General features: G+C 48.8%; 1 protein-coding gene across 5 annotated transcripts in view; it reads left to right on the top strand.

Moving 5' to 3' along the window:
- The first annotated feature begins 13,428 nt into the window (after positions 1-13,428).
- The window catches only part of ERI3 (ERI1 exoribonuclease family member 3), a 137,914-nt gene continuing 137,493 nt past the window's right edge, over positions 13,429-13,849 (top strand). For 2 of the 5 annotated variants that reach the window (XM_011945961.1, XM_011945936.1), the window contains exon 1: positions 13,429-13,785. The gene's annotated coding sequence lies outside the window, so the exon portion shown is untranslated. The remainder of the gene's footprint in view (positions 13,786-13,849) is intronic. The other 3 variants (XM_011945972.1, XM_011945954.1, XM_011945983.1) reach the window with 2 other exon arrangements.

Raw genomic sequence — 13,849 nt, 5'->3', positions numbered from 1 at the left:
TAAGACAGGATCTCCCCCTCAGCTGGAATATGTTGACTGTCTCTCCCCTCCATATGAATCTCTTTCTTTGGCGGCCAACTTGCCGCCTGTGTCCTGCCTGGTATCCCCTCCAGCCTTGGTGCTCCCAGCTCTCCCCCATTTAGCAGCATCTGCAGATTTCATTAACTTGCTACTTAACCCCTCTTGCTCAGATCAGCTGTGAAGATGATAAATCAGGCCCAGGGCTCATCCCTGTAGTGGCCCTCTTCTCCACACCCCTCTCTAACAAGTCTCTGGCTGCCCCTATTCATCACTAGCTGCCCTCTCTTTCTCTTGCAGTTTCATGGCACCCCTCATTCCCCTCCACCACAGACCATGTCAGGGTTACAGCCCAGCCACTTTGGATTAAATCCTGGAACCACATTTGGAGACAGAAGGTGGAGATGCACCCAGGGGCAGCAGGAGGTCGTAAGCCGTGGCTGGGAAAGGATGGGGAGGGCTAAGGGAGCACTGGATCCCCTTTCTAGCCATGGGACCAGGTTCAGTTGTGTTTAAGGGGTGGGGCTGGGGTTAGATTGGACCTGTATTCTCACTCCCTTACTCAAGACCTCACCGAATCTGCTATTCTGCTGACAGGGAGGGCCACCTGGACCTCCCTGTGTGGAGTACTGAAGTTAGGTCAGTGTGGCAAGCAGTGTGGTTTGTCAGGGACTTAGCAGAATGGCTCTTTTCCCTCCCACCCTCCAACCCGGCTCCTTTCCTAAATTCTGCCTAGAGCCTGACTCCAATTTTCCTTCTTCCATGTGTTACCTTACCCTCTGCTCTTCTAGGCTCCAGGTCTCTTCTCTTGACTTCTTTCTCTTTCCTTTCCATGCCTCATCTCCTATTCCCTTCTCTTAATTTTTTTCTAGGTATAAACTCCCTAGAAGGAACCATCCTCGATGTCAGGGGCCTGACCTTTTTGTAGTTCTGAGCGGGCCCTTCTGCTTTTTCCCTTCCCCCAGAGATCCCTCCTTTCCTGGGTCCCCTTTATTTCCACATCTGCCCCCACTCTTGCTCTCCTTTTATCCCCCAATTCCTCACCTTCATTCTCAGCCTTCACAGGAGATAATGTCGGAGAAGGTGGAGCATCCTGTCTGGGCTCACAATAGGCTCTTGAAAAACATTAATTAAGCCCAGATTGGAGTTTCCCCATCTTTGTTTCTTCCCTGTCCCTTCCCAGGCCCTGGATGATCCTCCACCCTCCCTGCTTGTAAGCAGGAGGCCCCTCCACTGGCACCCTTCTTCTGTCCAGTGAGGGGCAGGGGCGCCCAGGCCACTGGAAGCTCATTCAGCCCCTCCCAGCATGTGCACTTTTGTCAGGTGCTATTTCTACCATGTCTTCATTACCTCCTAATTGGCCAAATCTCTTTTCTTTATTTTTCTTGTTAAAGACAGATTTAAAGAACGAGTTCAGTAGCTCAGCCATTTTCAGACCATCATTAATTTCCCACCTTCTTATTTATTAATGGGGCAACTTCCTTGCTGGTATTTCTTATTCCCTGGATATCTCTGTAAAAGCCTGCCTTGCTCACACAACCCCTGGGACCAGTGCTAACTCACTCTGACTTTGTGCTGCCCTCAGCTGCTCTGGCATTCCCTCCACAGCCCCACTGCCTTCACAGTCCTACCACCCACAGTTTGCAGCGAGGAGAGTCTAGAACGCCCCCTGCATTCTAGGCACAGAGGCTTCCTTCTTCCGCACAGAGTGGAATGAGACTCCCAGTTCTCTCCTCCACCCCTTATCTCCTTCCACTGTGTTCCAGGTCCTACACTAAGCTGAACATGTACAGTCTCATTCACTCAAGACCTTAAGGAACAAAAGGGGAAACAGAAGCTCAGGGAGCAGCAATGATTTGCCCAGAGTCACTTTGCTCAGAAGAGGAGGAATCACGATGTAAGCCCAGGTTTGCCTGGCTCCCTGGCTTGAAGTTTACCTCTATGCCAGCCCACCTCAGGGAAGAGGTTATGGTTAGGATAAGTCTTGGTACAGAAAGAGAAACAACGACCAGTAAGACAGCAGCAGCACTGTGGGAAATAGCAGTTGGTGACCTGAGGATTAGCAGGACTGCAGTCAGCAAACTGTGTTGGGTGACCTGTCTCTCCCTTTTGTACCTTCACCTCTGTGGGTTCTACAGTTAAGGGACTTGTGTTTTAATGGTGATGTTACTAACATTTGGGAGCAGTTACCTGCAAACCCTCTGCATCCTCTGAAGGATAAGCCTGTACACACAGCTCCCACTGAGTCCTTCCAAATGGGTTCTCGGTAGTTGCCTTTTAATTCTGGTTCTCCAGCAGCCTCAGCCCATTTCTCCAGGTGAGTGGATTGACCTACTGCTGTCCATGCATGGGTGTAGGTGAGAGTCGGTAAACACTGGACTCCTTGAGCTGACAGCTACTGTCATAGAGCCCAGGTCTGGGTCTGAGCACATGCTTATTCCACTGATGATTCCTAAACCTTCGCTAATGTGAGTGACAAGGACTTGTGATGTGGTCTTGTTAGGATTCCTCCTTGGCTCTTTCTATAATCAGAAATACTCTTATTATCCCCAGGTTCTGAGTCCAGACTCCAGGTGAGGGCTATTTTGCCCAGGGCCGGGTGGCTAAGGCTGCAGCTACCTCCACATTGCTGGTGAGTGGTGAGACGATGAGGAGGACAGTGATCCCTAGTCAGGGTACAGGCCTAACACAAAGACAGCCTGGAGGCCTCATGGCTGCCTCCAAATGCCAAATCATTGCTCTTCTTGTCGGAAATGGAAGCTTTGGGCAGGTCCTTAGGAGGCTCAAGGGAAGAGAGAAGAGAGAGAACTCAGAGCAGAATCTTCCTGCCCAATCTGGAACCTCAGTGGCCCCCCAGTAGCAGTAGCCCAGGAGCAGCAGCAGTGCCAAGAAGGAGTCCCCTGGGACCAAGCCCTGAAGCTGTGTTTTTACACTAAAAGACCTTGTTTCTTGTCTCGTCCTGGTCATAACCCTGCTTAATAGAGACATTAAGATGAATGATTGAAACTGCCTCTCACTGCAGCTGGAAGGAGGGTAGCCTGGATGACCCTGGACTGAGGGGACACTATGGGGATGGGGTTGAGGTGGGAAGGGATCTGCAAAGCATCCCCCCTCCAACACTGAGCCTCAGCTTTGGGAGCTGAAACCTCTTGTTCCATAAGAGCTTTCTGAAGGCTGCCTTATCCAGCAGGGCTTTTTTCTGGGTTGAACATCTCCGGCTGTGTTCTGTCTCCCCAGCATCAGGGAGGGGATGATACAAGTAGGAAAAGCCATAGGTGTATAAGGGACAACAGTGACTTTCACATATACAGGCTTTCAAAGAGCTTTGATAAGCTTCCATGCACACAGCTTTTCATGAAAACAACAGATAACAGTGACTGGGTGTTTCCTGTGTGTTTCAAAGGCTGTGCTTTATCTGCACTGTTGTATCTGATCATCACCACAGCCCCATGGTACAGGCCAAAGTACTGTCCCCAATTTACAGATGAGAAGACTGAAGCTTAGAGAAGTTAAGCCACTTGCCCAGGTTCACTCAGCTAATAAGTAGTGGAGTTGGGCTATGAACCCAAGCAGTCTGATTTCAGAGCCCATACGCGTAACCACTGTCATCGTTCGCGGCCTCTGGTTTTACAAATTGACCTAGCTTGGAATCGGCAGGAGGGTAGAGGAGGACTGAGGTTTTGTATCAGATAGGGAATTGATTTAGAGGTCAGAGACAATAGTTAGGGATAAACAGGCTCATCTCTGGATGGGGCTGCAGAAGTGGTGGGACCCCAGGGAGCACCGCTGAGACAGGCCTCATTTAGCATGTTTATGACAGGTCTGGCAGAGGGCAGCTCAGGAAAAGCTGCCCCTTCAGAGATCGAGATGACACCAAACACTTTTGGGCAGGAAAATATCTTGCTTTTTATCTTCCCCCAGCCTCCCACCCTCACCCCTTACCTGATACCTTGCTGGATATGGAACAAATATTCAATAAACGGCTGCTAAAATATAGATGCTAAAAAAAAAAGTAAGAGTCACAGTAGTCTTAAACCAGACTGAGCAGAAAGAAAAATGCTCTGTGCCTGCTGATGTGAGTGGACATGTTTGGGGAAGGTGGGAAGGTGGGAAGGTGGGGAAGGTAGACCAGAGAGATAGCGCTACTAAAGTAGGATGATGGTACCCTCAAAACCTTGCCACTCAAGGTGTGGTCTGAAGAGCAGCAGCACAAGCCTCCCCAGGAAACTTGGTAGAAATGCAGAGTCAAGGCCTTTTCCAGACCCACATAATCACAACTTACATTATAACAAGATGCCCAGGTGACTGGAATGCACATTAAAGTTTGAGAAGCACTGTCCTAAAACAGAAGCTCCAGTAGCGGTTCTCGTTACCCTCAAGACCAAGTCCAAACGCCTTAAGAACTCTCAGAAGACTATGCAGGATCTAACTCTTGTCTATGTCTTCAAACTCCTCTTTCGTCACACCCTTCGCACACGTTCTGTTCCAGTCCTACTAAGTTTCTTTCCATCTTCACGTGGGCCATTTCTTTGCTTAGTGCCTTTGCTCATGTTACTCTCATCTACTGGAATGCTCTCCCTTCTTCAATCCCTTCTCCCCTTCTTGGTCTAAGAAATTCCTACTCAACATTTAAGACTTGACTTAAATGTCACTTGTTCTAGGAGGGCTTTCTGGGCTGTAAGGGATGCCTCATCTTTAAATCCTTATTGCAACTGCTCTTTATAATCACAGTTGTCACTCTGAATGACAATTATTTCTTTATCAGTATGTCTCCTTCATTAGAATGTAAGCTCTATGAGGGTGGGGACTGTGTCTCTTGTTCATGTTCCTGTTCTGTGCTTTTTCATGGAACATGGCAAAACATAAGCATTCAAAGAATGTTTGTTGAATATTGAAAAAGTATATACTTAGCAAACAATGGGTTCAAGGTCTTAGGACTCTGCTGGGGTTGCTAGAAGAGATGCTCTGAAGGCTTCAGATGCCTTCCTAAAAGCCCTCTAGAACTCTTCAGGTCTTGGGGCTGTGGTTAGACACTGGTTAGACATTAAGATTGCTCAGCAAGTCCCTTCCTTGTGGATTAGAGAGTGCTGTTCAGGGCAGAAGATGCAGGAAGGGCTTGGGGCACTCAGAAGACGGGAAGGAACAGCCACTAAGGAAATGCTTCTTGGAGCAGGGCATCATTCTCCAGGAATTCAACAGGTGGAGATAGGAATGGGGTAGGCACTCCCATTGAGAGAACAATGCCAGCAAAGGCTTGGAGGCTGAAAAGTGCAAAGCACCCTGATGAGTAGTTATTTGTCCCTTGGGCCTGGAAGACAAGAGGAGTTAAAAGAATGACTAGAAAATAAGGCTAGAAGCAGAGGCTGGAACCTGAGGATAGAGGATCTGACTGCCAAATCAGGACCAGGAAGGAGGACCTGTGAAACCACAAGGAGTCCAGTATAATGAAGAGGCCCCGCTAGTCTGGGAAGCCAGGGAAAGATGACTGGCAGCAAAAGCAGCTTATTCACTAAATCCTAGGGGAAACATGTAGTATAATGGAGTCCTAGTAGGTTTGCAGCTGATACTTGGCTACATCCAGTGTGGGGAGGGAGGCAACATTGTCTGACCCAAATATCTATTTGAATGCACTAATTTATATGGGGGCTGAAAAGCCTCTCAGAGCAAAGCAAGTAAATTTGAACCAAGCCCATAACCTGATCAGGTATAGACCAGCACAATTAGAGCAAGGGTAGATGGTTAAACCAATGGACACCAAATTGCTGGAAGGACGGCAGAGCTCCAGCAAGTGACTTAATGATAGAGGAGGGTAGAGACTGGCAGAGTGAGCCAGTTTCCACAGGATTAAAGGTTGAAAAGCGTTTCTCGCTGCCTCTGGTTCAGCATTACGGCTCTAAATAAACGCATCCTACCTTGGCCACTCTGGTGCTAGTAGAGGCGCACTGTGAGAAGAAAAAGGGCTGTTAGAATACGTGGAAACAGCTATCTCTGAAAGAATGAAGAGCTCGAACAACCCTGCTGTGGGGCTCCACATCTTCCTACCTGTAATGTGGAGGGAGTTGTCTTCTTTGCAGGAGAGTGCCATGTTCTCGTGCTGTTATGGTACCAGAAGAATTGAGCCCATTAAGCAGAAACTTCAAGCACAACATCCACAATGCACCTAGTGGTAGAAGCCAGTGGAGCATAGTACCTTGAGTCAATAGGTACAATTGAGAATTTGTGGGGAGCATTGCTAGGGATTGTTTTTTGTTTTTGTTTTTGTTTTTGAGATGGAGTTTTGCTCCTGTTGCCCAGGCTGGAGTGCAATGGCACAATCTCGGCTAACTGCAACCTCCACCTCCTGGGTTCAAGCGATTCTCCTGCCTCAGCCTCCTGAGTAGCTGGGATTACAGGCATGTGCCACCATATCCAGCTAATTTTGTATTTTTAGTAGAGATAGGGTTTCTCCATGTTGGTCAGGCTGGTCTTGAGCTCCCGGCCTCAGGTGATCCGCCCACCTCCGCCTCCCAAAGTGCTGGGGTTATAGGCATGAGCCACTGCGCCTGGTCCTAGAGTGGTATTTTTATAGGAACAGGTGGGTGCCTAGAATTAGCAAGACTGGTATATGAATATAAATGTAAACACATTTGTACTACAAGCCAGTATAGGCTATTGGCCTGAGAATATCTGCATTGCTACAGATGAACTAACATGGCAGTCTAGGGAATCGGACTTTTGACTAGAAACAGAGCCACCAGGAGGCAGCAGTTTCTGAGTGGGTTTGGAAAGATAAAGGGAGCCTGGCCTGGAGGAGAGAAGTCAGCACCACTCCAAAGGGACCCGGGTGAATGCTGGCCTCTGATCAGTGATGCGAAAGCCCTAGTAGACAAGAAGAGAGAGCTGAACTTGAAGCTGAGGTGGGAACAGGCGAAAAGTAGGAGTGTTCGTAGTTGACGACCAAACTCGAAGGAAAATTGATGAAGGAAAGTTTACTCACTAAGTACCTACCTTATGCTGGGTGGGCCCTCTCTTCACTATATTGGTGATATAGGCATTATCTCCATTTTACAATTGAGGAAACAGGCTCAGAGAAGCTGTCTTCAGTTATTCATCAACTATATGCACCTGGAATATGAAGATGAGACACAGTCCTGTTCCTTGAGGATCTCAGAATATTGTAGGAGAGAGACACAGAGGCAAACCACTTTATTACTGTGCTTCCCAGACAAGAGTGGACGTAAGAAGGTGCAAATAAAACCACAAAGAGATTTCCCAAGTCACAGAGTCAGTAGGTGTCAGAGCCAGGATTCAAATCCTGGACCATCTGGGTCCAAACCTCAGCATCTTCCACCATTCTGGCTGCACAGCTATAGTCGTCCAGACCCTTAAGTCATAGTCTGAGTTCTGAGGAAGGGCAGTAGTAGCCTTTGCTATTAGCAGGGATTATTATTATTATTTTTTTTTGAGACAGAGTCTTGCTCTGTCGCCAGGCTGGAGTACAGTGGCATAATCTCGGCTCACTGCAACCTCCGCCTCCTGGGTTCAAGTGAGTCCCCTGCCTCAGCCTCCCGAGTAGCTGGTACTACAGGTACACGCCACCACGCCCAGCTAATTTTTTGTATTTTAGTAGAGACGGGGTTTCACCATGTTGGCCAGGCTGGTCTTGAACTCCTGACCTCGTGACCCACCCACTTCAGGCTCCCAAAGTGCTGGGATTAGGAAGGCGTGAGCTACCGTGCTCGGCCTAGCAGGGAATGTTTAAGAACAAGGAGAGGACATTGGGAATTGGGATGCAGCTCACAAACGTGACACAGCTGCACATCAGACCCAGAAAAGATGATGGTGCCCTCAGGATTACCAGGTGTGAGTCGGGTGGGGTGGCTCATGCCTATAATCCTAGCATTTTGGGAGACTGAGGCAGGAAGGTCACTTGAGCCTAGGAGTTTGAGACCAGCCTGGGCAACATGGTAAAACCCTGTCTCTACAAAAAAACACAAGCAAACAAACAAAAAGTAGCCAGGCGAAGTTGCACAAACCCATAGTCCTAGCTACTCCAGAGGCTGAGGTTGAAAGATCACTTGAGCCTCGGAGTGGGCTGTGATTGTGCCACTGCACTCCAGCCTAGGTGACAGAGTGAGACCCTGTCTCAAAAAAAGATTACCAGGCATGGAGACCCTCTGCTGGGACAGGACTGATTCAGAGCCTAGAAGTGGCAGTAAATGGTTCTAGCTACGGGAGCCCCTGGGGCACCAGAGAGTGCTGGCTGGTCCTTAGGCAAATTGGGGCCAGAAAGAGGAGCCTCAAAAATCAAGCTGTGATTGAGAGGAGGGGGAGCCATATTGGGAGTAGCACTGGGGCTACGAGAATGAAATCGGAAAATTCTTGGGCTGGAAGGAGAGCTTGCCTGCTGTCTAGGATCACGGTCTCCTTTTTACTTCCGTTGAGTTCAACACATCCTGACAGGATCATCTGCCTCTTTGAAAGCAACTCCTTTGCTTTCAAACTTTGCTTTTTCCTCCCTTCTGAGCACCAGATAGGGAAGAAATCTGGGGCCCTAATCTTTTCTAGGGCTGCTTTGCCTCTGACTAGTGGCTGGATAGCCCAAGCAGATTTTGTACAGTTGGGACAAAGCTGTGGGATTCATGACATTTGTGAGCCACACCTCTGGAGTATGTGAATCATGACTGTCTCTGGGCCCGGGGGCAAAGCAGGGTGGAGTCACAGGATTTGAGGTAAGGACACTGGGACTAGAGAGGGGACAGAGAGTAGGCAGAGAGTGGCGCAGCCTAAGGAAGAGAACCTCCCTGGGCAGGTGGCTCCATTTGATTTCCGATTTAAAGGGGAGGCTTAGATAGCCAAGAAGAAAAAGGCTAATAAGAAAAATATTAAACTGCAGTGTGTGTGTCCTCAGGGACTTCCTGTTGCCATGACTGACCTCCCGGAGAGCGCCATTCGTTCCCGAGCATGGCAGCTTTATAGGCACTTGTAGGCCTGCAAAGAACACCAATTTGCTGCTGCAGTTTGTTTTGATAACTGAAACTTTCAATAAATCTATATTAAAATCAAAGGGAAAATTAACTAGGCCCTAGTGAGGGGCACGGAGATAAGGGAGCACATTACCACCCTGGCCTCAGCCACCCCACATCCATCTCTTAGTTCAGATTCAGGTCACCAGGGAGATGAATGGCTCAGGCTCTTGGGGAACAGCTCTGGGGAAAAGCAGGGAGAAAGCGGCATGGCCGGATCCAGCCCTGACTCCTCTCAGAGTGGCAGAAGACTGCTGGGGGGTTGGGTTGGGGAGAAGAGGAGGTGGGGTGGTGGTGGTCATGATGGGAAGAGGGGTAGGAGAAAGGGGTAGAGAAGGGTGAGAATAATAGTAATAGCTACTGTTTACTGAACTCTTTATTCTAGGTAGTGCTAAGCAGTTGTGGATTTAATTCCAATAACAGGTAGATACGAGTATTATCTACATTCTAGAGATGAAGAAACTGAACTTCAGAGAGGTATGTGACTTGCCAAAGGTCGCAGATGGAGCCAGGACTCAAACCTGAACAGGTTCTCTCTGAGTCCACCCTTCTATGCTGTCTTATACAGCTTATAGGGACTACGATGGCAGTAGCAGTTCTTCCAATTGCTGCATAAAATGGTTTCAGACCCAGTCTGGGTTATCTCTGCTGTGCCAAGGTTTGGGGGCTGCCATGCATTATCCTTGGGTCCTGCATTCTCTGTGCTTTGACAGCTGGTTGAGGTCCTAGCTTTGATGGCCACCTTGCTTCTTTTCCTGGTAGTTTGACAGGCTATAAGAAGACCTAACTGACTGGGCGCGGTGGCTCATGCCTGTAATCCCAACACTTTGGGAGGCCGAGGCAGGTGGATCAACTGAGGTCGGGAGTTCAGACCAACCGGACCAACATGCAGAAATCCTGTCTCTACTAAAAATACAAAAATTAGATGGGCCTGGTGGTGCATGCCTGTAATCCCAGCTACTCGGGAGGCTGATACAGAAGAGTTGCTTGAACCCGGGAGGTGGAGGTTGCAGTGAGTTGAAATCATGCCACTGCACTCCAGGCTGGGCAACAAGAGTGAAACTGCATCTCAAAAAAAAAAAAAAAAAAAAAAAAAAAAAGGACTTAACTTGGTCCTGTCTTGTGTTCTTGCTCTCAGTGTTCACTTTGGCTCAGTTGCTTAATCCAGCAGCCAGGATGTCTGTGTGTCTGTGTACTGGACTCAGTTCATCTGCCTTCCCAAATTCACTTGCCCTTGCCTTGTGTGCACCCTTGACTCTGGCCATTGGCCACTTGTTCATTGGACAATCCAACTGCCACTCCCACCTCATTTTCTTTCTTTTTTTTTTTTGTGACGGAGTCTCGCTTGTCGCCCAGACTGGAGTGCAGTGGCGCAATCTCGGCTCACTGCAAGCTCCGCCTCCCGGGTTCACGCCATTCTCCCGCCTCAGCCTCCAAGTAGCTGGGATTACAGGCGCCCGCCACCACGCCCGGCTAATTTTTTGTATTTTTAGTAGAGACGGGGTTTCACCGTGTTAGCCAGGATGGTTTCGATCTCCTGACCTCGTGATCCGCCCGCCTCGGCCTCCCAAAGTGCTGGGATTACAGGCTTGCACCACCGCGCCCGGCCCCACCTCATTTTCTAACACCTCTGGTTATCTTTGTTTCCCTTGGGATGAGGATTAGGTTTGGACACAGCCTCCAATGTGCCCACTGTGGCAGGACTGCAGTGGACCTGATCTGACCCAACCAGAGGCTTTGATTCCTCTCACCATTTTTAGTCTCAAATGAATGACTATACTTCAGGGTGTGGAATCTGGCACCCCCTGTGGCTACTGCAGTGGTGGGGTAACACAACCCTTCCTTCTTCCTGTCACACAGGATGGTTCTACACATCTTGTACGACAGAGCAACTAGTTGTATTTTCTTAGAGGAACTGGCCAACTTCTCAGTAAGACACTATCTTGTACTTTCTTTCCCTCCTTCCCTGCTTCACTTCCCCGTTTCCCCTACTCTTCTATTTATTTGTTTATTTAAGACACGGAGTCTTGCCATGTTGCCCAGGCTAGCCTTGAACTCCTGACTTCAAACGATCCTCCTGCCTCAGTCTCCTGCCCTGAGTAGCTGGGACTACTACATGTGTCACCATACCCGGCTCCCCTCATTCTTGATGCCTTGGGATTGTACTCCCCAATTAAATTTGAACACATAAGTTTTGCCTCAGGCTCCGTTTCCTTTTTTTTCTTTTTCCTTTTATAGAGATGGGATCTTGCTATGTTGACCAGTCTGGTCATGAACCCCTGGGCTCAAGCAATCCTTCCACCTTGTCCTGCTAAAGTGTTGGGATTTCAAGCATGAGCCACTGTGCCCGGCTCAGGCTCTGTTTTCTAGGGAACCAGACAGCACACAACAGAGCCACGGCTTGAGAAATCCAAGTGCTGTGGTAGGCAGCAGTGTAAGGTACTAAGTGTATACTGAGCTGTTAAACTGTTCTATTATTTGAATCAATTTGCCTGGTCTTTGTACAAAAAGAGCTTACAATGTGGTGAAGTCCTGGAAGCTGTACAGTTGAGCCCTGGTGCACCAAGGAGGAAAGGACACATTCTGGGGAAGTCAAGGGGACCATTGAAGGCTCCACAGAGGATGTTGGGGCTGGGCATCAAATAAAGCCTTGAATCCACATAGTATAGATTTACTTCATTCTTACAGCCAAGGATTGGCTGGGCCTACTCTTAGGCCATAATTCAGTATATAACAAAGCTATCTCACTGCCTCTTGTCTTATTTTTGTATTTGCTTGTTTTATTATCTATCCTTCCTCCTACAGCCCCTCTCCAATTTTTATTTATTATGGCTTTCTGCAGCCTTGCCCTCCCAGGCTCCAGTGATCCTCCCACCTCAGCCTCCTGAGTACTTGGGACTACAAGCATGTGCCACCATGCCTGGCTAATTTTTAAATTTTTTGTAGAGATGAAAATCTCATTATGTTGCCCAAGCTGGTCTTGAACTCCTGGTCTCAAAGGATCCTCCTGCCTCAGCCTCCCAAAGTGTTAGAATTACAGACATGAGCCATGGCACCCAGCTTCCCTCTCCAGTTTAAAAGCTCCTTGAGAATACAGGTGTCGTTATTAATCAATGAAGCCTCAGCAACAGAAACAGTGCCTGACACTTAAGAGAGGCACTATAAGGCCGGGCGCGGTGGCTCAAGCCTGTAATCCCAGCACTTTGGGAGGCATCACGAGGTCAGGAGATCAAAACCATCCTGGCTAACGCGGTGAAACCCAGTCTCTACTAAAAAAAAAAATACAAAAAAAAAAAACTAGCCGGGCGAGGTGGCGGGCGCCTGTAGTTCCAGCTACTTCGGAGGCCCGGGAGGCGGAGCTTGCAGTGAGCTGAGATCCGGCCACTGCACTCCAGCCTGGGTGACAGAGTGAGACTCCGTCTCAAAAAAAAAAAAAAGAGAGGCACTATAAATACAGGCGGACTGACTGACCAACTGGGGTTAATGTCTAGGTAATAATAGGAGAATCTGTTCCAGCTCCAAGAATTGGAGGATAGTGCCTCCACTTTACTGACTTCGGGATAAATCTGTCCCCATTGCTGTATATTCCCTCATTTGTTCACAGACATTTACTGCGGGCCTTCTTTATGCCTGCACTATGCTGTGTATTACTGAACAATAATGGAAAAAATGGAACATACACGAACAATATGGAAAAAAATGCTTTCCTGAAGGACTTAAAACCCTTGTGGGAGCAACCACAAGGAAACAGACAATTATAAAACAATATGATAAATGCTGTAGGTGCACAGTAGAGTCACCTAACCTATTATGTGAGGGGGATAGATGATGGCATTCCCTGATATGCCATCAGGGATTACCAGGCACTCCCAGCTCAGGTGGAAACCGTTATGTTAAAGTCCGATCTCAGAGGTGGTAGGGCCCAGAAATGATATCATCCTAAGTGTAAATATGCAGAGAACACACAGAGGGGCTTGGTAACTGAAGCTGGGCCCAGAAGATGGGGTCCTGACCGATTGTGAAGCTGTCAAAGCCATCATTGGCTTGGCTAAGGGTGAGGTTTCCCAGCTCATAACCTGGGACTCATGACTACCCAGAAAGGCATAACCAGGATGAAGAAACACAGGTCTCTCCAGCTTACTGGAGAGACTGACTGGGGAAGCTCCTCGCAGCTGAGGCCAGAAACCTTTTAAACAGAAGTTTCCTCTGAGTGGACCTGAACAAGCCATTTCCCTCTTCCTTAGGACGGTCCTTCACAAATCTAAGCATTTTTCTCTTAGCTTAACCTCTCCTTGTCTCAGGTCTCCCCCAGGCCCACATCACAGAGTAGATGACAATAATTACTTGTTGAATGAACGAATCATGAAGAGTCATGTAAATATAATCTGTCACGTTGTGAGCCCACATTCACCTTGCGGGTATATTGGAGGGCGGGAAAACGGTGATGGGGGACCTGGGTCGCTGTAGGCCTCAGAAAGTTTCGTTTTAAAAAAATTGCTTTCACAGATCAGAAGTGATGTCCCCGCCCCCGCCTTCTCTTCTGAGTTCGTGCAACGTCAAAACTACAAGTCCCATAAGGCCAGCCGCCGGGAGTCACCATCTTGACATACCTTAGCGCGCATGTCGGCGGGAGAGTGAGCATTTGGGCAGAAGAAGCCCCGCCCGACTGCAGCCCATTGGTCAAAGGGACCGGCAGCGGGCTCAGCGGTTGGCCACAGCGCCCGCCCGTCCGTCGCGTCGGTCGGGGTCAGAGTGCGCGGAGGTGAGTCGGTGTGTTGTGGACTCGTGGTGCTGGCTGCCGCTGTTCAGGCGGCCGGGAACGGGCG

This window comes from Colobus angolensis, unplaced genomic scaffold (assembly GCF_000951035.1).
Source record: "Colobus angolensis palliatus isolate OR3802 unplaced genomic scaffold, Cang.pa_1.0 Scaffold106, whole genome shotgun sequence".
Taxonomy (NCBI): Eukaryota; Metazoa; Chordata; class Mammalia; order Primates; family Cercopithecidae; genus Colobus; species Colobus angolensis.
The sequence above is the reverse complement of the archived record's forward strand: the minus strand, read 5'-3'. Positions and strand labels throughout refer to the sequence as shown.